The sequence below is a fragment of the Lissotriton helveticus genome, chromosome 7 (genome assembly GCF_964261635.1).
Source record: "Lissotriton helveticus chromosome 7, aLisHel1.1, whole genome shotgun sequence".
NCBI lineage: Eukaryota > Metazoa > Chordata > Amphibia > Caudata > Salamandridae > Lissotriton > Lissotriton helveticus.
Window position 1 is genome coordinate 1,290,631,598 of NC_136068.1, and position 24,131 is coordinate 1,290,655,728.

Consider the following 24,131-nt stretch of genomic DNA (forward strand, 5'->3'; position numbering starts at 1 on the left):
GTGTGGGTATTGGGACACTCGTTCGTGTGGCGCGCGGCGGTGCGGTTGCAACAGCGGCGAGTGCGGAAACCACCTGGCTTGGAGGGGACTGAGTTCTTGTGGCAAGGAGTGGGTGGAATGCGTATTCGACACCTGCGGCGGCTCGTGGAAGAGATTAAAGAACGCGAGGGACAGAAGTCCCCGGACCTAATCATCATCCATCTGGGAGGCAATGACATGGTAGATCGTGGACGCCTAGCAGTTAAAGAGGCGCTGCTCACAGAATTTGCATGGCTGGCGAGGACCTTTTCACAGGCCAGGATCGCATGGTCTTGCATGATCCCACGGCAATATTGGGGCAATGGAATCCGGGCTAGGGCTTTGAATGTGTCGGCCAAGTTGTGCTCAGCGAAGGGTCGTTTGGTCCACCTCCCACACAGGATGATTTCCGGAGCTGCAATGTTTCACCAAGACGGAGTTCATTTGTCAGACATAGGCACAGACACTTGGATCAGGGGAATTTGGTCCTTTGTGCAGACTTTGCTTGAAGGGGGGAAGGGCGACGGACCTGTGGGCCCTAGTCACCCTTGTGGCGGTAATGAGACATTGGACCATTGACATACACTTACACAATGGACGGGAGTCCGCCTTGCGCACTCCCTAAGCCAGCACTGAGGGAAGAGACGGTAAGCTCTCCGCAGGGAATTGGAGGCCACCGGCTGGGGAGGCTAGGGCGACAGGTACGAGCCTCCTGGGATCCTGGGCAGCCTGGTGGCCGAGGGGTGGGCCCCTGGGAAATGGCGGACAAGGACTCGAGGGTTGGGGCCCACCACTCAGAGGGCGCAGGTGGGTGGCACCTTGCGTGGGGAATTCGGCCTGGGGAGATGCGAGCCAGAGGGCCCCTTGGTGCTGGGGGAAAGAAGAACTTTTTAATAATAGAAATGCAATTTGAAATGCAATTTGAAAATGATTAATGCAATTTGATGATGTCTGTTTTTCTGATCTTATCGTTTGTCATGTTTATGATTATTGTTATTAAGCATGGCCATTTACACCCACCCATTCTTCAGGAATTCATTGGAAGGTGGGTGGGGCGGGCGTGGAGCATGCTGGGGGATCCGGGCCCCAAGTCTAAAGAAGCTACTCTGTGTCACAGCCTTTTCCCATAGCAAAGAGCATAGGTTGTTGAGCCGCCATGCCTAGCGTCCTTCCCCGCTGTCCTCTGCAGCGTCATATTCTACAGAGTCATGTATAGCAGGGATGGGTCCTCACAATTGCAGCCAACAATTGGGTCTAGAGGGTGTCATTACTCCATTTCACATTCCTTTTAAATGGAGTGTCCCTTCAAGCCATTTCACAATCAAAATCAAAGGCCTCTGTCACAAGTAAATGGTGAAGCACATTTCTAGTTAAGCAGTTACGCAGATAGTTGGTGCTCAAAGAGTGCCAACTATCCAAATATGGTGGGCACATCAAGTTTGTATTGGAAGCAAAAAACTAGACAGATATAGCCATACTATTAACCAAAACTAAACACCATAACAGCAGAACTAAACTATAGCATCGCAGGCAACGAGGGCACATGCCTTGGACAGGCCACTAGCTGACCCAGCCTTCGAGGCTCAGCCCCACGCTAAACTGTGCTGCCCAGCGCTCCCGCCTGCCTGCAGCACGTTAACTCTAATCTGCCTGTGCCCGGAAGATCAGGAATCCTGCACTAGCCTGCATTCTGAAGCTCTTCTGATTCTTGCACATTAACCAATACCCTGCCTGTGCTGCGACGGATTCCTGCCTGTAACTCAATAATGCCCATGCCCTCCTGCCTGCAGCCAATTAGCCTCTTCCTTGCACTACGAATTAATCCTAACCCTGTCAGATCTCTGAGACAGTCTTACATGCCACTTCTAATGTGCTTGCTCTCTCCCCCTCTCTCTGCAGTGGTTGTGCTGTTGATCATTTTCACCGCCTGTTGCCAGTGCTGTTGCTGCATCAGTAAAAAGCGGCGGAGGGTGACCCAGATACAGCCAGAGGTGTGAATTTCACCGGGAAGCAGCAGCACCCGAAGACTACAACGGACCATAAAACTCCAACGTTTAATAAACCTGCTATGACCTCAGATTCTGCCTCCATTCTCAACAATACAGTGCATAGCTGGCTTCAGGATGCGTACCTCTTAGCGCACACTACGAGCCCCGCCCCCGGGAAGCCTTCACAGCGCTGCCCCCTGCTACAGTGACCAGTCTGGTCTTTGAGATACCCACCCTTGGGCCATAAAGATCCCTCTCTTACTTGCTATTGTGCAGCATAAGCTCCAACGACAATTCAGAGCCAGCAGTGGGGCAGGCTGTTACCAGGCCACTAGCAAGCACAACAATGTGCTAAAGGCCACCAAAGGGAGAAAGCCTCTACTTCTTGCTTTACTCTTGTTTCTATACATTGTCCCACCTGTACAGGAATATTGCATGTTTGTGCGAACAATTTCACGAATTTATTAGATAGCACTGGTATATCATCTATGAAACGCTGTGTAAATAGTGTTTATGCCCTATATTTAAATACATGTAACAATGTTTAATTGTACATAATTCAGAGGAGAATGTGTATGAGTTCCAGGCACTCATACACATATTGCTCTATGACTGGCCACAGCTTAACTTGTCTGTTGTACTGAGGTCCCTTTTTGGTCTCGCCTGTGTCAGCGTTTGTTCTCGGACTTGCAAGAGATGTTGTATAATAACAAAGGGTTTGCAGCCCACCCACTGCCTAACAGTCACTCTGGCAGCAATCTGTGAAAGGTGGGAGGACTGCAGCAAGCTCCAGGACTCCTCAGGATAACCGTTGCGCTGTATAAGTGTTCCTAACATAACATAACATTGCCACTCTTATTTGCTGCCTTCTAATTGATCAGCACATGCTGGCTTAAATTCCTCTTCTTTTGCCTGGAGCACGGGCCAAGTACTAATTGTTTCAGCTTGATTGCTGTCCTATCACTCTGTGATTGAGGTACTACTTTTATTTTTTCTTATTCCCTGTTGTTTAATTGAACCGTTCGCCATTTCTAGCTGTATTTTAGTATGCCACAGACATTTCAAAGAAGCACTTTTCTTTTGTGGAAGGATGTTTGTGACAACAAATGTTATCTGCTTTTATTGTGGCAACAGATGCTATCTGCTTCCAAGTGTATTTTAACAAAGAGATGGACACAATTGCATTCTTTATCTGACAGGATTTTTTTTTTTAGCAAACGTAATTTTTTGTAATCACTTATGGGGAGATTAAATGATTTACGTAGAATCACAGGGGTATCGTGCCGAGACCTAACAAGCATTAGCAAAAACAATAGGTCTCGTCTTTGAGACTATTGGCTCTGCCATTACCCTTTGTTCATGCTTTAACTCTTTTGATGCTCATGACGAGCTGAGCTTGTCATGAGGCACAGTGGCGCTGTGCTCATGACGAGCTGAGCTCGTCATAACCGCCGTGGAATGCCCACGTGGGAATAATTCCCCTGCTGTGCTGGGCGTTCCATTAAGCGTGCGTGGTCATGACGAGCTCAGCGCCAGCGCGGAGCGTGACGAGCCGAGCTCATCACAAGCAGAGCGGCGCCGCGCGCGGTACCCCTCCCCCGTGCCGCAGGGGAGTTAGCCCCGCAGCAAAGGTGTTAAGCATAAGCATTGCCGACTTTGACAAAGATTTGTAGCCATGCTCTATAGCAGTGCGGCTGCTATGTAGCATGTCTAAAAATAATAAAATTAGGATTATAATGCATCCAGCACCAATGCACTGAAAACAAAATGCACATTAGCCCTGGCTGTGTCTCAGAACTTTTTCAAATTAGTTTTATCCACACTGCAAAGCATCCCTGCTGCTGTACAGCATGGCTACAAAACATTGCCAATATCTCCCATAGGCAATGCCTACTGGCTTTACCAATGCCCGTTTCCCCTTACTTTACAGCACTCACACACCCTAAAGAGCTTTTAGGTCTGGCTTGACCATGCAACTGTCCACATACCTTTTAATAATACTTTAAAATATACACAGAGTGGACTTTAGCTCTGCAACTGGAGTATGGCTCTCTCACCTCATGCAGTTTAATATATCATCCCACCTCCTTTGAAGTGGATGCTTTTCAATGCATGATACACTATGTTAATCCTCAGAAGTGCACTCTACCGTCACACATTAAATCATTTATTTCACAGACGCACTGTATGGAGAAAGAAATAATTTTCTGTTTTGATTCTTTCTCTGCAGCAGGCTTTTTTTAATGCTGTAATAAGGACTCAAATGTGAGCCAGACCTAATAGCATTTACAGCGCTTGTTTCAAATGCACTTACACTGGTGAAATAGAGACAAAAGCAACAAGCATTGGTAAAGCCAACAGAATATGCCATTTTGAAATATTGGCTTTGCCAATGCTTTTGGGTGATGCTGTATAGTATTAGCGGAAAAAAGGCACAATATGGGGGCCACTGCTGGCGGCTGTGTCATTCTGTAAGCACATGTGAGGACATATGCTCACCCATGAATCATCACGTGTGCTCACACCTACGGAATGAAGCACGCACCATTTCTTTGTTTACTGATTAAAGTGGAGGATGCCATATGTATTCATAAATTAAAAATATATATATATATTAGTTGCTCAAAAGCAATTTTTGCACTGCATAGCAGCCCGGCAACAAATGGCAGTTGTCAGACCCTTCCCAAAAGAAATGTAATCAGAAGAATGTAAAAGATCACAAAGGAGTTCAGGAAGCAATGGAGGTGCGGTAGGGGAGGGTTGGAGCATGTTGGAGGGCAGAGGTAGCAACAGAAGTGCTCAAGGCTGGTTCAGGGGGAGGCCAAAAAAATAAATTAATAAGAAACCAAAAGTCAGGGGGAGGAACGCAATGGATGAGCCTGGAAGAGGGATGAAGGATCAACACATAGCAAATGGGGTGACATTAGTGGGGAGTAGCAAACAAGGGAGTGATGCAGAAAACATGTACACTCCCGAGTGTTGAAAGAGAAAGAAAAAAGGTTTTTGTAGGAAGGTAATTTCTTTATAGTGTAGGTAAACATCATACACAATAAACACATGAATTTAAGTGAGTATCAGCTAAGACGGACATTAAAATGTAACAAAATATCTAAAATTAGCATAGCTATGAATTCCATCATCATCAACCAATTCACGTGTGACTGTCGACAGACGGCGCGGCCGCCCGGCTCTTTAAAAAAGACAAAGCTCCTTATTTGTTGATTTCAGAGTTAATGATTTTTGGGCATAGCAGCTTTCTAAAGTAAGTCCGGCATATACATATTATATGTTTCTTTGATTCTAGATGTTTTCTACAATAGGGAGTGCCAAACCTTAGCATAAGTAGCATGTGAATTGATTGCCTAAACCTAATGTCAAGAGAGTGTATTTTCTTAGGAGGGAGCGCTATGAAGTCCTATGCAAGAGGTTTGTTAGTAGTTACACCTTTGGAGAGGCACATAACTGTGTGCATATTTTCATTTGAACCTCTCGACGGCAGTGACTTTTCCCTGACTATTCGAAGCAAGGCTGGCATGATGTAAATTCCAGTTTAATTTGTTATTTACAATTAGACCCAAACACAGGTAGCTAGTTCGGTCTAAAATTATAGAAATCAGTTTCCTACTAAAAATAAGTTTTTTGGGGTTGAATGTCGGAACAACAAGTTCCTCTACCCAGCATACCTCAACAACGCGGTCTCTATAACGACCGCATCTTACACAAATTGCTTTACCACGCATGCCTTTACCACAAATATTTGTGCTAAAGGCATGCATGATAAACGGGTATGCGTGAATAAGGTTACTACCCCCCTCCGCTTGAGCCCTAAATACAACTCTGCCCTCCCCTAATCCCTAAAAATTACCCCCTTCTCCCTCCCTGAGCCTTCAAAACAACCCCTTTTAAAAATACCCTGAACCGCTCTCTGAATATTTTCACGAACCCCCCAATATCCCTAAAACTATACCAAACCCCCAAAAACTATCCTGAACCCCCCAAAAACTACCCCGAACCCCCCACCCCCCAAAAACGACCCCAAACCTCTACCCCTGAAAACGACCCCAATCCCCCACCCCTAAACACTTCACCAATCTCCCACCCCTAAAAACTACCCTGAACCTCGCCACCCCTAAAAACTACCCTAACCCCCACCCCTATATATTTATTTATGTACGAGATTTGTGTAGCCCGCAGCGACCCAACAGGGTCTACCAGCGCAAGAGGCAGACAAAAGCAAGAGGCATAGCAACATTGGCAGGTGGCAGAATCAGACAGGGCAGTTAAAGAGCATGGTATTAAGTTCTTACAAAAAGTAAGCAACGAGTCAGAGTTTCTAAAAGCTACCGGAAGAGAGTTCCAGAGTTTAGGACCTAAAACGGAAAAAGAGCGCTCTTTAATATGAGCTCTGCGGACCTAGGCGTGGTAAACAGTGCGAGGTTGGCGGATCTCAGCGATAGAGAAGGGACATACGGAGGCACCAGATCTTGAATATATTTAGGGGCGAGGCCGTGTCTAGCTCGAAACATGTAGCATGAGGCCTTGAATTTAATCCGTTTGTCAACCTTCAGCCAGTGCAATTTGTGGAGCAAGGGAGAGACGGAAGCATATCTCGGCAACCGGAAAAGGAGGCAGGCAGCAGCGTTCTGGATAATCTGCAAGCGATTAATCAAGGCCTTATCAGTGCCCAGAAACCGTATATTTCCATAGTCCAGTCTGGACGTTATCAAGGCCTGTAGCACTGTTCTCTGGGAGCTTAGAGGAATCAGCCAGAGAATTTTCTTAAGCCATTTCATAATGAAAAAGCAGGAGGCTCCCAGCTTGGAGACCTGTGGTTTCAAGGAGAGATTCTTATCAATGATGAAGCAGAGATTCTTAGCCTTATCAACCAGCGCGGGCCAGTGGTTAACTCCCCAAAGTTCGGGATTATCACTGAGAATTAGGACATCGGTTTTGTTACTATTTAGTTTAAGGGTGTTTCTGTTCATCCAGAGGGCGACGTTGAGCAGGCTTTGCCTGAGAGGGCAAGGTTCTTTGTTTTGCGCATCAGATAGTGAGAAAATAATCTGAGAGTCATCGGTGTATGAAAATAAAGTGAGACCGGACTCTTCAATCACTTCCTTCAAAGTTTGATACTTTCAGGGGGGTGGGAGCGCACCAGACACGCCCCAACGTAATTACCTCTTGCATGATGGTTCATGTAGTTCATTATTTCTCGCTCAATTCAATTAAAAGTGTTCATAGCCAGTGCTGTATTATTAGTTTCAATTCGTATCCCTAGACACGTGTTTCATGATTCCTCAATCGTCAGCAGGGAAAAAAAAGCAAAGTTCATAGGTTGCAGGGCATGCTGCCTTATCTCTCAGGACCAGTTCCACTCACAGCATGAAGGCGCAAGAGGTAATTACGTTGGGGCGTGTCTGGTGCGTTCCCACCCCCCTGAAAGTATCAAATTCCTGTGAGCTGACGAGCTCGGGAGCCTGCACCTTCATGCTGTGAGTGGAACTGGTCCTGAGAGATAAGGCAGCATGCCCTGCAACCTATGAACTTTGCTTTTTCTCCCCTACTGACGATTGAGGAATCATGAAACACGTGTCTAGGGATACGAATTGAAACTAATAATACAGCACTGGCTATGAACACTTTGAATTGAATTGAGCGAGAAATAATGAACTACATGAACCATCATGCAAGAGGTAATTACGTTGGGGCGTGTCTGGTGCGTCCCCCACCCCCCTGAAAGTATCAAATTCCTGTGAGCTGACGAGCTCGGGAGCCTGCGCCTTCATGCTGTGAGTGGAACTGGTCCTGAGAGATAAGGCAGCATGCCCTGCAACCTATGAACTTTGCTTTTTTTCCCCCTACTGACGATTGAGGAATCATGAAACACGTGTCTAGAGATACGAATTGAAACTAATAATACAGCACTGGCTATGAACACTTTGAATTGAATTGAGCGAGAAATAATGAACTACATGAACCATCATGCAAGAGGTAATTACGTTGGGGCGTGTCTGGTGCACTCCCACCCCCCTGAAAGTATCAAATTCCTGTGAGCTGACGAGCTCGGGGGCCTGCGCCTTCATGCTGTGAGTGGAACTGGTCCTGAGAGATAAGGCAGCATGCCCTGCAACCTATGAACTTTGCTTTTTTTCCCCTACTGACGAATGAGGAATCATGAAACACGTGTCTAGGGATACGAATTGAAACTAATAATACAGCACTGGCTATGAACACTTTGAATTGAATTGAGCGAGAATTAATGAACTACATGAACCATCATGCAAGAGGTAATTACGTTGGGGCGTGTCTGGTGCGCTCCCACCCCCCTGAAAGTATCAAATTCCTGTGAGCTGACGAGCTCGGGAGCCGGCGCCTTCATGCTGTGAGTGGAACTGGTCCTGAGAGATAAGGCAGCATGCCCTGCAACCTATGAACTTTGCTTTTTTTCCCCTACTGACGATTGAGGAATCATGAAACACGTGTCTAGAGATACGAATTGAAACTAATAATACAGCACTGGCTATGAACACTTTGAATTGAATTGAGCGAGAAATAATGAACTACATGAACCATCATGCAAGAGGTAATTACGTTGGGGCGTGTCTGGTGCGCTCCCACCCCCCTGAAAGTATCAAATTCCTGTGAGCTGACGAGCTCGGGAGCCTGCGCCTTCATGCTGTGAGTGGAACTGGTCCTGAGAGATAAGGCAGCATGCCCTGCAACCTATGAACTTTGCTTTTTTTCCCCTACTGACGATTGAGGAATCATGAAACACGTGTCTAGGGATACGAATTGAAACTAATAATACAGCACTGGATATGAACACTTTGAATTGAATTGAGCGAGAAATAATGAACTACATGAACCATCATGCAAGAGGTAATTACGTTGGGGCGTGTCTGGTGCGTCCCCTACCCCCCTGAAAGTATCAAATTCCTGTGAGCTGACGAGCTCGGGAGCCTGCGCCTTCATGCTGTGAGTGGAACTGGTCCTGAGAGATAAGGCAGCATGCCCTGCAACCTATGAACTTTGCTTTTTTTCCCCCTACTGACGATTGAGGAATCATGAAACACGTGTCTAGGGATACGAATTGAAACTAATAATACAGCACTGGCTATGAACACTTTGAATTGAATTGAGCGAGAAATAATGAACTACATGAACCATCATGCAAGAGGTAATTACGTTGGGGCGTGTCTGGTGCGCTCCCACCCCCCTGAAAGTATCAAATTCCTGTGAGCTGACTAGCTCGGGGGCCTGCGCCTTCATGCTGTGAGTGGAACTGGTCCTGAGAGATAAGGCAGCATGCCCTGCAACCTATGAACTTTGCTTTTTTTCCCCTACTGACGATTGAGGAATCATGAAACACGTGTCTAGGGATACGAATTGAAACTAATAATACAGCACTGGCTATGAACACTTTGAATTGAATTGAGCGAGAAATAATGAACTACATGAACCATCATGCAAGAGGTAATTACGTTGGGGCGTGTCTGGTGCGCTCCCACCCCCCTGAAAGTATCAAATTCCTGTGAGCTGACGAGCTCGGGAGCCGGCGCCTTCATGCTGTGAGTGGAACTGGTCCTGAGAGATAAGGCAGCATGCCCTGCAACCTATGAACTTTGCTTTTTTTTCCCCTACTGACGATTGAGGAATCATGAAACACATGTCTAGAGATACGAATTGAAACTAATAATACAGCACTGGCTATGAACACTTTGAATTGAATTGAGCGAGAAATAATGAACTACATGAACCATCATGCAAGAGGTAATTACGTTGGGGCGTGTCTGGTGCGCTCCCACCCCCCTGAAAGTATCAAATTCCTGTGAGCTGACGAGCTCGGGAGCCTGCGCCTTCATGCTGTGAGTGGAACTGATCCTGAGAGATAAGGCAGCATGCCCTGCAACCTATGAACTTTGCTTTTTTTCCCCCTACTGACGATTGAGGAATCATGAAACACGTGTCTAGGGATACGAATTGAAACTAATAATACAGCACTGGCTATGAACACTTTGAATTGAATTGAGCGAGAAATAATGAACTACATGAACCATCATGCAAGAGGTAATTACGTTGGGGCGTGTCTGGTGCACTCCCACCCCCCTGAAAGTATCACTTCCTTCAAAGGGCGAAGGTAAATGTCAAAAAGCAGGAGGCTCAATGTAGATCCCTGAGCAACCCCCAAGATCAATGTCAAGTTCGAAGAGGTGTTGTTAGTTGATGAGACATGAAAAGTTCAGTTTTCCAGAAAAGAAGATAGCCATTTCCAAGCAGTGCCAACAATACCTGAAGCCTCCAATCTAGCCAAAAGAATGGATTGTGAGACCGTATCGAAAGCCACACTTAAATCCAGAAAGAAATCCAGAAGGCTGTCTCATCAGAGTCGAGTGACTCCAAGTAGGGCGGATTCAGTGCTATGACCCGCCCTAAACCCATGCCAGGGTGGATGCAGCAGGTTGTAAGCAGTAACAAAGGAAGAAAGGTGGATATCAACATGTTTTTCCAGAATTTTGGAGAAAACCGAGAGAAGCGAAATTGGTCTAAAATTAGACCAACACTGGGGGTTGAGGTCATTCTTTTTAAGCAGAGGGAGTACCAAAGCGTGCTTCCAATTCTAGGTACCACACCAGTGATCAAGGAGGAATTAAGGAGATTCAGAACTACTGTAAGGGGAGCCTCCTCTAACAATCTGAGTTTAGATGGTTGGAGGGGATCAAGCGGAGAGCCAGACTTGATTGTGGCCAGTAAAATTTGCAATAGTGCAAGATCCAGAAGAGGCCAGGCATCGATTTTCAAGGGCTTGTCTGAGTTGGCTGTGGGTGGACTATCCACTGGATGTGGGGCCAGTGGCCCAAGTAGTTGTGTCTCAAACGTTAACGGTACCTCTAGCATAAAAGCATCTGCTTCTAGTTGCCGATGAATTAGCTCAACTTTGTTTAGAAAAAAAGAGGCAAGTTCGTCACACTATTGTTGAGAGAGGGAGGGGGGCGGTGTGAACGTGCTAGCTGCAGACAGATCATTAACTACTTTAAACAGCATTTTATGTCAATTTTGGGCATTTTTAATCAATTCTGTATAGTAGTCTGCCCGTGCAGCTTTACAAGTGACATTATATTTTTTCAAAGTCGCTACATATTCAGCCTTGGCCATGGGAGCATAAAACTTCCTCCAAACTCTTTCAAGGAATTTACAGCCCTTTTTAGGGCTCGCGCCTGCGATTGCAGGGGCGAAGCCCCTGCTGTCGCAAAGCGAGCCTATTGTGATCGTTTCTGCTTTCAAGGAGCAAAGGGAGACAAGTGATGTGCACGCGCGCGTAAACGGATCAGGTTGCGCGCACTTCCTGTCTCCCATGGCTCCTTGAAAGCAGACACACAATCATGCACACACACACAGATACAGAACCCCCCACCCCCGTGCATACACAAACACATAGAGAACCCCCCCACCCCCGCGCATACACACACACATAGAGAATGCCCCCACGCCCCCGCCACGCACACACAGAGAACGATCCCCCCGACGCGCATACGCACACGCACACATAGAGAACACCCCTCCCCCCGCCGCTGCACACACACACACGCCCCCCCCGCCGCACACACACGAGCGCACCAAGACGCACCCCCTCCCCCCTGCAACTAAGCCCCACTCATCGGCACTCCTAACTTCTGCAGCGTCTGCGGGTCTCTCCCTCGGGCATGGGAGCCCGGCGTCACACCTGCTCCTCTGGCCAGGCACTCCGTGGGCGCGGGCTTCACAAGACGGAAGTCCCGCCCCACGATAAGTTTCGTTTTGGTGAGTGCCTGCGCACGTCTTGTTCTTTGCCGTCCCCAAGCCCCACGGCATCCTTGCTAATGGGACTCATGCTTTTTGAATCACACGAGAGTCTGCAGAAGTCAATTTCAAGTTAATTTATTGGGTCTATTTCTCAGCACGGCGCGCGCACAGGTTTGTTCCAATGGCCTCGGCTGGACTTTGCGTCTGCTCATGGTTGACGCTCCCGCGCCGAGCCTGCTGCTCATCACTCGTCACCACAGTTATCTTCGCCTCTTGCAGTCGGTATGTCGCTGCCTTTGCTTTCTGTCCAAACACTTCAGGGCACTGCAGGCGGCCTGTGCTTGGAGGCCCCTCGGCGGGCCGTGAACTCCCCGGGCTCGTCATCTTCCCCGGCCTGGTCTCTAAGCAGTGAACACTAGCTCGCGCCTGCTCTGTGTATGCTGCACTTGGCGCTACCTGACAGTCGAAATGTGGAGCCTTTCAGCTTCTAAACGCATAAATCATCCGCTTCATCTTCCTGTAATAACAGCCTTTGTATCTTTACATTTCTTTAAACACAGGGTAGTAATTGCACAGGAGCGTACACCTTTTAAACACCGCTTGTTTTTTTATGTTGGCCAACCAAGGTCTTGCAGTGAGCACAATTAGGAGTTGTACGTTGGCCCTTTAGACCTTTTTCTGTTTGCCTGATCAGTTATGATGCGTATCATTAATGGCCTAACTCGCAGGTTTCCTCTGAAACCCTTTGTCATGCCACAATCGGCCCTCCATTTTGTCCCCACATTTGTTATGTGCATACCATTTTTACCGATGCATGTTTGCCCCTATTACTTTTAACAATTAAAGCAGTCTTTCTAATTGTGATCACCCACAAGTGCTGTATGATCTGGAACCACTTCTGTTACAACACTGGTCTTATTAAAAAAATTGGTGCTCAGGACTAGGGCTACCTTCGTTTCAATGGTGGTATCTCCCTTTCATGTTGGCTTTTCTATCTGCTTTACATCCCTTGAAAGAGGATGCAAGGCTTTATTGGCTTGACCTCAAAGGAGGCTTGAGTTTTTTTACATTGAGTGCACAAGAGAACACACCCAGCTCTTCATGGGTTTCTCTGGTACTCAGGCCTCTTAACATAGACATTCTGGGTGAACATTTTTACAAGACAGCGCTACAGGATGTAATTACTCTGCTCCTACAGGCAACTACAAGCCGGCCTTAAACTTCAATGATGTCTGTTCGTCCACATACCTATCCACTCTTGTAGTGTAGCTCCTATCTTCCCAATAGGCTCTGCGCATTGGAATAGTACCTACAGCAGTAAAGGCCTAGACCAGACGTTAACTAGGTCTACTACTGTCGATACTAGACTTAATTTTTGGGTTTGCCAGCTAAGCTCAGAGTTCGCTAGAAACTTTCTCGAATGTTCAAGGAAGGATTAACTCCCCTGATTAGACAAGAAGGGATTTAGTTTCTGACAACCATAGAACATGACAACTTTGCTCTCCCCTAATCAAGAGTCAATCTCAAGAGTCGTGTGAGCACAAGGCAATTATTTTATTCAGTCAGTACGTGCATTCTTAGTCTCATCAGAATGTAGAGAAAAGGAAGAGACGGGCGTGTTCAATAAAAGATGTTATTTATTGATCAGTCTCTTTTCTCGTACAAGAGAAATGGATCGATATTATTGCAATACTTATAGTTAAGTAAAGTGCATACATTAGAAGCAATAGTATAAAATAATACTGTAAAAACATTGATATGGTTTCTGAGCCATATGATGTTTAAAATGATTAAAATATATTTACATACACATATACATTTGACTAAACGTACTCAACTGGTGTTTCTAAATACGCCTACCCCGTGTACCTGACCTAAGTCTAATGCGTGGGCGGGAATAGAAAGTTACAGTTTAAGTTAAGTTTGTTTTTGCCAAGTGAATAACTAAAGAATTCTCTAGGAGGGGTTATTCAGTTCTGTACCTGGAATTTAGGATGAATGAGGAATGGTATCTCTTTCTCTGCTCTCGATATTCCAGGCTGCCTGCGAGGGCTACCCAGAAGCGCCGGTGCTGGGTCTCTCGGCTTGAGATAGCAGCGCGTCTCTCAGCGCGTCAGGAAGGCGGGGCTGTTGCCTGCGAGGTCTGCTTCTGCTCTCGGCTTCGGCAAGTATGGCTGCTCCGTCTTGTCACCACGCGTGTGTTTGCATAGGGCAAGGTCGGCAATATTTATACCTTAAAGGTGCCGAGATTGACGTAAGGATGGACATAGGTACGTCAATAAAGATGTCATACGACTTGCTCGTTAGCACATTCTTTTGCAAAAGTTCTCTGTGAAATCAAAACAATGGCCGCACGGATTTTCCAGGTTGTCATAGGTTTGATTTGTTATGAGAACGTCGTATGCCTTATCAGGGGCTGGAGGAATGTCGCTTGTCTAATTAGATCTCAAGCGTTATGACCTAATCAGATAACACGTTCCTGTGCCGTAGTGTGACTGCGTCAGATAACGGTATCTGCATCATGGGGGCTTTCTTGCCTCATGGGCTGACTGTTAGTTAACTAGCTAGTAAGTTTAACCAGAATAGGGTCAGGAATAGGGGGATCGATTCAGAACCTATAGAAATACACGACACCCACTCCACGCTAACTATGGTCATATCTACTAATCTATGCATAGTATAACATAGTACAACATACTATAGAGTATAGTGTATACCTTACCACCCCAAAATACATAAATGCATTTCGAAATTTTCAAATATACTGAAAAATTGCAGTCATATATATTGTAAGCACTTAAGCTATGAATTAAATGCAAAAGTAAACACGCATTTTTATGCATTATTGCTTATTGGTATATGAGAAATACACATGAAATGGCTCTTAATATAGCTATACAGAAAGGAAGGTCGAGACCATTTCATCACATAATAAAATATTTGTGAACATACCAGCGGGCAGCTAAAGTCTATATAAAGTATCTAAAAATAGAAATCTTAGTTCTCTAGGAATAGTTTCTTACTTTAAGCAGAAGATCAGTGTCCCGGAAAAAAATATGTAGAAAAATATTTTAAGGGCTTGCTGAAAAAAGTTGCTGTCCGTGAACTGGATTGTAATTGTTCATGTGACTTTATTTTTAAAGGTTGAAGGCCGAATTCAGGGAACGCCGTGTGCGAGTTTACTCAAAAGTCTCTATTTCTGTTCCGGAGAGAACATCATATCATTCAGGCTTTCGAAAAAACTGTCAACAGCTTCATGGGAAAGTTCCACTAAGTCGGAAATAGGTGTAACCATGCATTCGTGCGCATGATTGTCTCCATTGACATTCTGATTTGCATTGCTGACAGAAGGTCGTACCTGTTCGATGCTGCTTTCATCTTGAACTTCACTACTCTTCAATCGTAGTGGTGAAGATTCCAGGAATGCCGTCATCAGAATTGGCAGCCTTTGAGGGCAGCACAGTGCGTGAACCTTGGTAGGAACCAACTGTGTATCTGCATCCACCGGCGCATCAGATTGTAGCGTCAGACAGGTGTCTAACACGCATTCTTCTCCGCATAGCAGACACCTTAGTACAGGTAAAACACACCTTTGCCACATTGGTCGAAATGATAGAAACCAAGTCATGTTTAGGTCTCTAAGCCGGGAGAGTCCCAGGATTTTTGATATCCGGTCCCGGTATCCAATGGCTAGGATCGTATCTTCCATTGTCGCGAGAGTTTGATCTGTGACATGGGTTGCCATAACGAAAAATAAGGACTAGGAATAGGATTCCTGCAATTAATCCCAGGATCAGGGGAAGTCCGCCAAAAATCGAATGGACGAAATCTGGAAAAATACCCAGTATGGCTTTGAATGGTGTTAATGCCATCGAAAATACTTTCTTAAATACCCCTGAGATCCCATTGGTATCAGAAATATTTAAGATTTCGCTCAGGATTTCCGCGAAATGTACGGGGGAATTAGTTGATAATAATGTATGTATCTCTGCAGTCGTCCTTGCGACTTGTAGATCATACGTTTCTTTAGATGACGTGAGCCTTGTAGGCGTCTGAAGAAGCACTGTTTTCATTCTGCTTAAAGTGTCTATTCGAATAGAAGTAATTTTCAAACCGGGCCATGCCCTTGCCTCCCTGTCTGGTAAGGAGCTGGGGAACAAAGAACGTCCACAGCACTTGACCTTCGCCGTCGTGGTGACGAGATAAGGAGTCCCGGGCATAAGACTACAACATCTGCGGTCTACAATAAGAATGTAACTCCCATTATAGAGTCTTTGAAAGAATGGTTCTATTTCAGTTGCAGGTGCGCCTTGCTGGTGACATGAAAGGTTGTATGAATTCCCTTCACAGGCTCCGTGCAAACTAATACCGTTACACAGAAGCGTGCCGCTTAGTGACATAGCACAATTGTTGCCACTAAGAAACACTTTCTGTCCTTTGTTACTGACACATGCATGTGAATAGGGCAGGTTCCAAGTTGTTTTAAGGTACCCCTTTCCCAATTTCTCGTACATGCCAGCCTGTATATATTTTTGGCAGTATTGAAACCTGAAGGTTGAGATTGGAATATTTATGATTCCGTGGATTATCCATTCACTGACAGGTCGTTCTGACATTGTCATCGGTAATCTTTCTAGTTTTTCAATGCTCAAGATTTGTATAATCAGCACCCTTCTGCGCCATACCGATTTGTCTATCAGTAAGGTTAAAGATTTGGAATAGTGACGTTGTGTTGATTAAACGCCAAGGCACATAGCCTGAACGCAGATTTTGTAACGTCCAGCCAAGCTGTACAATAGAGCGCAATTGCGACTGACCATGTTGTAATAACAGTAAGTCTTGCGATAATATGTCGATTGCTGAAGACACAATGCTGTCCAATGAAAATATTCTGGAGGACAGAGTCATTAACCCATTGTCCACTACAGAAAGTGATTTTTCCAAATTAATACGGTCAATTTCCCGTATTCTTTCTGCTGTTTCAATTTGAGTAACCTTCCAGGCCTCATTGTATGCTGCATATACAGAGGCTGCTATGAAACGCTTTTGACGCTGTTTGCGTGGTCCCAGTATGAAATCACGCAAGTCAGCACCATCAGTAAGTAAAGTTAGGTGTTGCTTAATTTCAGGCAGTGTGGAAGTTTGTAGCCATTGAAGGCATAATTTGCCCACACTGTAGGTTGTTATTATCCCTGGGTGATGTCTTTGAGGATATCTAGGGTCTGGCCTGGTCATTTTGAAACCCTGTGTTTTATTCAGGAATCTATCTTGACAGTTATTTGTATCTGTGGGCCAGATCAACCATTGTTTCCAATCAGGATGTGTTCTGTTTTGGTTAAGTATATGGTTTATGTCTATTTCTTCATCTGTATCAGAGTTATTGCTAAACATTGTTGGCTTTGGAATAGACAGGTTATTTAAATCTTTGATTTTTGCTAGGCCAAGACAGGTGGTTTGTTGGACGGTGTCATTTAAAAATATCATTTGTTCTGGGATCATGCAGGCTCTAAACAAAGCTTCTATACCCTGTACTTGCCATTCTTTTGTACCCCAAACACTTTTCAAATCAACATTTTTGTCCCAATAATCAAATCCAAAAGTATTCATTTTTTCAAAGAATGAATCTGAATATATCAATTTCGTGTTGGTTATCATGGTTTTCATCCCTGTCTTGTTTGACAATTTATAATAAAATGTTTCAGCATTACTAGTGTTAAAACCTTGAAAGTATGAATATTTGTCATGAACGGTTCTAGAGCTCCCTTTTGGAGGTGTAGCACAATGTTCCCATTGATTATAATTTAAAACATTTCTAAGTTGTGCAGATTTATGCAAGAAATGGTTACCATAATGGTTATAGCAATACATACTATCATAATTTGTAGAACCTTGCAAATAATCATGTTTTGTAAATTTAGCAGACATTACTAAGTCAGACATCATATTGTTTATACTTTCAAAGTCCCAATCATCAGCAAATGAGTTTGGTTTTGCAAAGTCACTCAAGGAGATCTTGATTTGGTGTGGATATTTCAGGATCTCGACCGGACCATAAATTTCATAGTCAGTGTTGTCCCAGGCTACCCCACCAGGTATTGGAATTGCTGTGAAGTTGGCTGAAGAAAGTTCTGAAGAAAGTTCTCGTTTCTCGACGTGTGAAGATGTGTGTGGTTTGAGGACCAAGTTGATGTTCTGACTTGCTGTGTCCATTTTAGCATATTTTCCCTCAATGAAGCGTCCCAAGGTAAATACCATGATGAGCCAAAGTATGAGGATAAATGCACCAAAACCCACCCAAAATTCAATCCATGGGGAAACCAGATATGTTTCTTTCAGTTGTTTCAAAAGTTCCTTAGCTTTGTCTTTAAAGGATTTTGATGATGGCTGTGTCTTTTGTTCGCTGAAACCTTCAGAGGAATCATCGAAGTTGATGAAGTAACCAGATGCAGTTCTGTCAATTGTTCCAATTGGTTCAGGATTTTTGTTTCTCGCATTTTCACTTGGAACTTCATTGTAGATTGGTGTGTCTCTGCTAAATGTCTTTATTTGGGTTTTCAGAGGTCTGAGTTCTATTGCATTGTTGCATAGTCCTTGTTGTTCTTCTTTAGGCGTTTCGAATGTGATGAGCCTCTTCGTTAGGACCTCTGTACTGGTAGCAAACCTTGGTGTTCTGCTACTTATTGGGAGTCCACTTGGCCTACCGTTTGTTATCGGCCACATGTTGTGGTTTTACCAGGTCGATGGATACAACTCGGTTCTCCTTTTTTCCAGCAAGTGGCGGTAGTACAACTGATCTTGTCCCTTTGACAGACAAGACAGGAACTGCTTTTCTGTAAGAAGGCCCAAATTCCTTCTTTACCGCGATCTTCTCCCTGACTAGATCCCCGACTTTTGGAATCCAGACAGGTCTTGCTGGGACAGGTGGTGATTCTTCAGTGGTTGTTGGCTGTTGTTTCAACTGTATGTTACTCAGGTCTTTTCATGTTTTGTTTAAGTCCTGCAAAATAGCCAAACGGTCTTTGACATCAAAGGTTTTTTCTATTACCACTGAAGTCTGACTATCAAGGTCAGAGATCAACATCCTAGTTCCGAATAATAATTCGTACGGACTGAATCCCTTCAGAGAATTTCTTGGCAAGTTATTTAGACTACGTTGGACACTTATTAGATGTTTGACCCACCCAGCTCCCGAACCTAATGTCCTTTCCATTATAGATTGCTTTCTGCCTTGGTTTTTTCTTTACACCATCCCATACCCTCAGGAAGGAAGTGAGAAGATTCCCGCTGGGCTGTGCTCATTTGGCCATTCTTTCCCCCCCAGGCTGGATTGCCTGAGTGAAAAAAAAAATGGTCGAACGTAGCATGCTCTTAGCGTATATGCCATTTAGACTCGCAAATCTTGTATAACAGTCCGGACGTCAGCCGAGTGCTGTGGATCTACATTATAAGTGGAACTAGCCTGTGTATGTTAATCGCAAGCCATTCTTTTTGTTGGTAATATTATCTGCCTTGATACGACGAGGTATTAAACTGCTTCTCTCCCCACTGCGATCTCTGTTGCAGTTTGGGCAGTTTTTTACAAACATGGTGTAGTGCAGGCTCATGCCTGGCCACCAGTACCGTGATTGTAATTCTTCCAGAGAATCTTTTAATTTAAGGTGTCTGAGACCCTCGCCCATGTATGCGTCTGCGATTAACAAGTTTCTCCTGTCCATGTTTGGAATCACTCTATCCCCCACTCCAGGGATTCGAGCAAAAGGGACGGAGTTTGCATCGATTATGTATGTATAATTGAGTGGATAATTGATCGGTAACGCTGAGCAGTCGCCTTTTGATGACGTTTTCACCGCCAGCAATGTTTCGCCGTCAATGTATTTTAATGTACGCTTTTTTCGATCTACGGGAGCCGGTTTACTGGCTGCCGCTGCGGCTGTTTCAGCCAATGAATTCCCTACAACGTGAACGCCATCACGCTGGTGACTCAGTGAGTGTGTCACATGAGTCTTTGGTAGTTCTTTTTTCAAAAGAGCTACTTGTTCCCAGAGCAGTCTCTGCTTTATTGGTGCATCTGTGTCATCTTTGTAACCGTTCTGAATCCATGTCTGCAAATCCTTGTTATATGCTTTGACGCAGAAATATGAATCTGACACTATAAGTGTCGGGAATTCGAGATCCGCATTATCTAGCGCCATTTTCAAAGCTATTATTTCAGTTTGTAGTTCTGAATTAGTTTCTACTGAGTGTGATTTTGTTAATAGAGGTCTTAGTTTACCTCCGCGCCACACTTCTTTTGTAATCTCACATGTGGGATTGTATGCATGTTCTCCCCAAACGGAGGGTTGAGCATGTCCGTCTGTATAGATTACACAGGCGTAATGTCGTAGAGGCGGAATGTCGATTGGCAGAGGATACGTCTTTTCATATTTTAGACTTTTTAATTCTTCTAGTTCTTAAAAGACTGTCAACCAGGCAATACTTGATAATTCATATCCTACGTACTGGATTTTCAGATGGGCAATTCTGGATTTTTTGAAGTTGAATTTGTAACCCTCTGCAGCGAAACCAAGTATTATGGTGTTCACTCTTTTCAAGTGAGTCTCCAAGTCATCATCTGTTAAGTAAATGTCATCGACATAAGATAATGCTTCATCATCATATAGTTGTAGTAATTCTGTTACTCTCGCTGAGAATACCCCCGGGCTGTTCTTGTACCCCTGGGCTAACCGACAGAATTGTTTTTGAGTGCCATTTACTGAGAAAGCTGTTAAATATCTGCTCTCTGGTGCTATGTTTTGACAAAAGAATCCGTTGGAGATGTCCAAGGTTGTTTTGTATTTTTTGCGCACTATGTTATTCATTAGTGCAGCACTGTGTGAGTTTTGCACTGCAAAGGTTTTGCAACATGTGTTAAGGTGTCGGTAATCCAAAACTAGGCGATATGAATTGTCTGGTTTGGAGACCGGAAACAAAGGATTGTTCATTTGTGAGGTGCAAGTTTCAATCACCCCCTGGTATTCTAGCTGATCTAGTATTTCATTTACTTGTTTTTTAGCTTCTTGCTTAATTGGGTACTGCCTTTGTGCAGTTGGTTGTGATTTTAACTGGATTTTGTGAGGAGGAGAATCCTCATCCCATCCTACATGATTTTTATATAAAGCAGGTGCTAAGGCCACTGCCCACTTTCTAGCAAGTGTGTATTTTTTATGAATCGGTATTTGATTCGAGAAGGCAGGCATAATTACTTCTTCGCCATGAGGGCACTCCCTGACAAACTCTGGTGGCCAGTCTTTTTCAGCTAGAAGGATGTCATAACCTTTGGAGAGGTTATCCCAAAATAGTCCCCTTATTTTCCTAGTCTTATCTCCCTCTATACGTAATGTTATCTCGTATATTTTGTGGGGCTTGCTAACTCTGGTATCTGCAGTTTCCACTTGAAGGTATTCATTCGTGTCCACTGTCTCCAGATGATTCATAAGGACTTTGCGAGCTATGCTCACCTCTGCTGCGCTGTCTAGCATTGTCTGAGCCCACTCTCCGTTTTTCAGTTGTGTCCTCAGTATCCTCGGCATTGTTAACTACCTTGATACTGGCTACCTTCTTTTTTGGAAATTGTAATTTCTTTTTCAGTTGAGCAGGTTCCTTGTCTTTGGACTTGGCGTGCTCTTCTGATTGTCCTCTTCTTTCCGATTTCTGCGAGGAATTCTGAAAAGATTGAGAGGGACGTGTATCAATGTCTTGATATCTATCAGGTTTTTTAATATTATCCCTATTTCTAAGGTTATATCTTTTCCCAGAGGGGTCACTCTGGGGTGACCTGTGTCTCTGGTTCGGAGATTTCTCCCTTCGCCTAGGAGACCTTCCTCGGGACTGGAATTTCTTTTCTTTTGGATTGGATTGTTTGTTTCCATCCCAGTTCTTTTTTGGTGAATTATTATAAAAAAATATTTTTTCTGGACTTTCAGTCAGTTGCGGTTTTACTGGTATTCCACCTAAACTATCTCTACCTAGTTCTTCATAGGATTTTTCTATGATTCTGGCAATTTCAGCTGGTTGGTCTGCTATATCTGTCTCTTTTAACCTCTGGCGGATCGCCACGTTTGCTGCTTCACCTTTTATGTTGGCTAATAATATAGCCGAGACCTGCTTGAAGTCTTTCAGTAATTTCATACCAAGAGTTAAAGCAGGTTCTGGACCGTATTCATCTTGAATTTGTTTTAGCACATCTGGTATCACCGAAATGGATGGAACACCGTGCGTTTTTGTATAGATGGAAGCAAAGACTGTACCCCAAGTGTCACAGTCCTCAATGTGTGGTGCGATTCCCATTGGGAGACATATAGTCAGAATCCTGTGTTTTTCTAATGGGGTGGTGTCAGGAAACACCGCCTCTATTTGGGTAATTTTCTGTGCCAACCAGAATGGTATTTGTTCCCGTTTAGCTGGAACTTTACCTAGGCAGGATTGGATGTTCTGTGGTGTAATTTTATTTGTGTTCCCCTGGTGAGGGGTCAGCTGTGGTAGTTTAATCGCTGGCTGAATTGTTGAAGTCCGCATTACATACTGAACTAATTGTCTGTGAATTTTTAGTAGTTGTTTTAGCTGTATTAACAGCTCTGCTGCAGGCATTCTTTCGATGTCTGGATGTGGTGTGTATCCGGCTAGGACCGGCCACGTTGCTCCTGGTCTTCCTAAAGGACCGAGCCTTGTAATGTGATTGTTATGTTTTAGGGCGCCATCAAATAAGAGCAAATGCTCTTGGAATTTGAGTGGTACTTCCACCTCCTCGAAGGGAGTGTACGTTTCAGGAGGTTCCTCTACTTTGTAATAGTGGAAGTACTTTGTTACAGCATTTGCTGCTGGAAAATGTATCCATGTATAGTATACCTCTGTCTGCCGATATTCGTGTGCCTCAATTACGAATATGACTGTGCCACCTCTAGGTGTCAGTCCATTTTCTATAAGTTTTAAGGTTATAGATCTCCTTTTGGCGACCTGGATGAGTATTATATCCCCGTCCGCATCTAGTGCTGCAGTATCAGCTGCTGCTATTTCAGCTGCTAATCTAACTGCCTCTCTTTCTTCATCACTGTCTCCCATTTTACCGACAGGATGGTATTTTGTTTGTTTGTTTGCAGATCAGGTTTCTTATGGAACAAAGATTAGATGCACAATATTCTGGAACTGTTTTATCCTTCAACGTTGACTAGACCAAGAACCATACATAGGAGTTCCCTCCTGTGAGGTTTTGGAGGATATAATAACCTTTCACCCACTCCAGACGTCTTTGGAGTATTTGGGAAAAGGGGTCTGAGTGAGAAAGCACGACTGAGTTACTCTAAATGTCTTACGTTAGTTTTATCGCCCTTTCCAAACGCGTTGGGCGCCATGTAGTGTAGCTCCTATCTTCCCAATAGGCTCTGCGCATTGGAATAGTACCTACAGCAGTAAAGGCCTAGACCAGACGTTAACTAGGTCTACTACTGTCGATACTAGACTTAATTTTTGGGTTTGCCAGCTAAGCTCAGAGTTCGCTAGAAACTTTCTCGAATGTTCAAGGAAGGATTAACTCCCCTGATTAGACAAGAAGGGATTTAGTTTCTGACAACCATAGAACATGACAACTTTGCTCTCCCCTAATCAAGAGTCAATCTCAAGAGTCGTGTGAGCACAAGGCAATTATTTTATTCAGTCAGTACGTGCATTCTTAGTCTCATCAGAATGTAGAGAAAAGGAAGAGACGGGCGTGTTCAATAAAAGATGTTATTTATTGATCAGTCTCTTTTCTCGTACAAGAGAAATGGATCGATATTATTGCAATACTTATAGTTAAGTAAAGTGCATACATTAGAAGCAATAGTATAAAATAATACTGTAAAAACATTGATATGGTTTCTGAGCCATATGATGTTTAAAATGATTAAAATATATTTACATACACATATACATTTGACTAAACGTACTCAACTGGTGTTTCTAAATACGCCTACCCCGTGTACCTGACCTAAGTCTAATGCGTGGGCGGGAATAGAAAGTTACAGTTTAAGTTAAGTTTGTTTTTGCCAAGTGAATAACTAAAGAATTCTCTAGGAGGGGTTATTCAGTTCTGTACCTGGAATTTAGGATGAATGAGGAATGGTATCTCTTTCTCTGCTCTCGATATTCCAGGCTGCCTGCGAGGGCTACCCAGAAGCGCCGGTGCTGGGTCTCTCGGCTTGAGATAGCAGCGCGTCTCTCAGCGCGTCAGGAAGGCGGGGCTGTTGCCTGCGGGGTCTGCTTCTGCTCTCGGCTTCGGCAAGTATGGCTGCTCCGTCTTGTCACCACGCGTGTGTTTGCATAGGGCAAGGT

The 24,131-nt window shown here is 44.4% G+C and overlaps 1 protein-coding gene and 1 long non-coding RNA gene across 4 annotated transcripts in view; one reads left to right on the forward strand and one right to left on the reverse strand.

Annotated features, from left to right (window-relative positions):
* Positions 1 to 3,190, forward strand: part of LOC144767350 (uncharacterized) — a 66,499-nt gene extending 63,309 nt beyond the window's left edge. The window contains exon 3 of the long non-coding RNA XR_013598160.1: positions 1,918 to 3,190. This is a non-coding gene — a long non-coding RNA (uncharacterized LOC144767350). The remainder of the gene's footprint in view (positions 1 to 1,917) is intronic.
* The window catches only part of RECQL5 (RecQ like helicase 5), a 912,465-nt gene that overhangs the window by 378,751 nt on the left and 509,583 nt on the right, over positions 1 to 24,131 (reverse strand). The window lies entirely within an intron of this gene.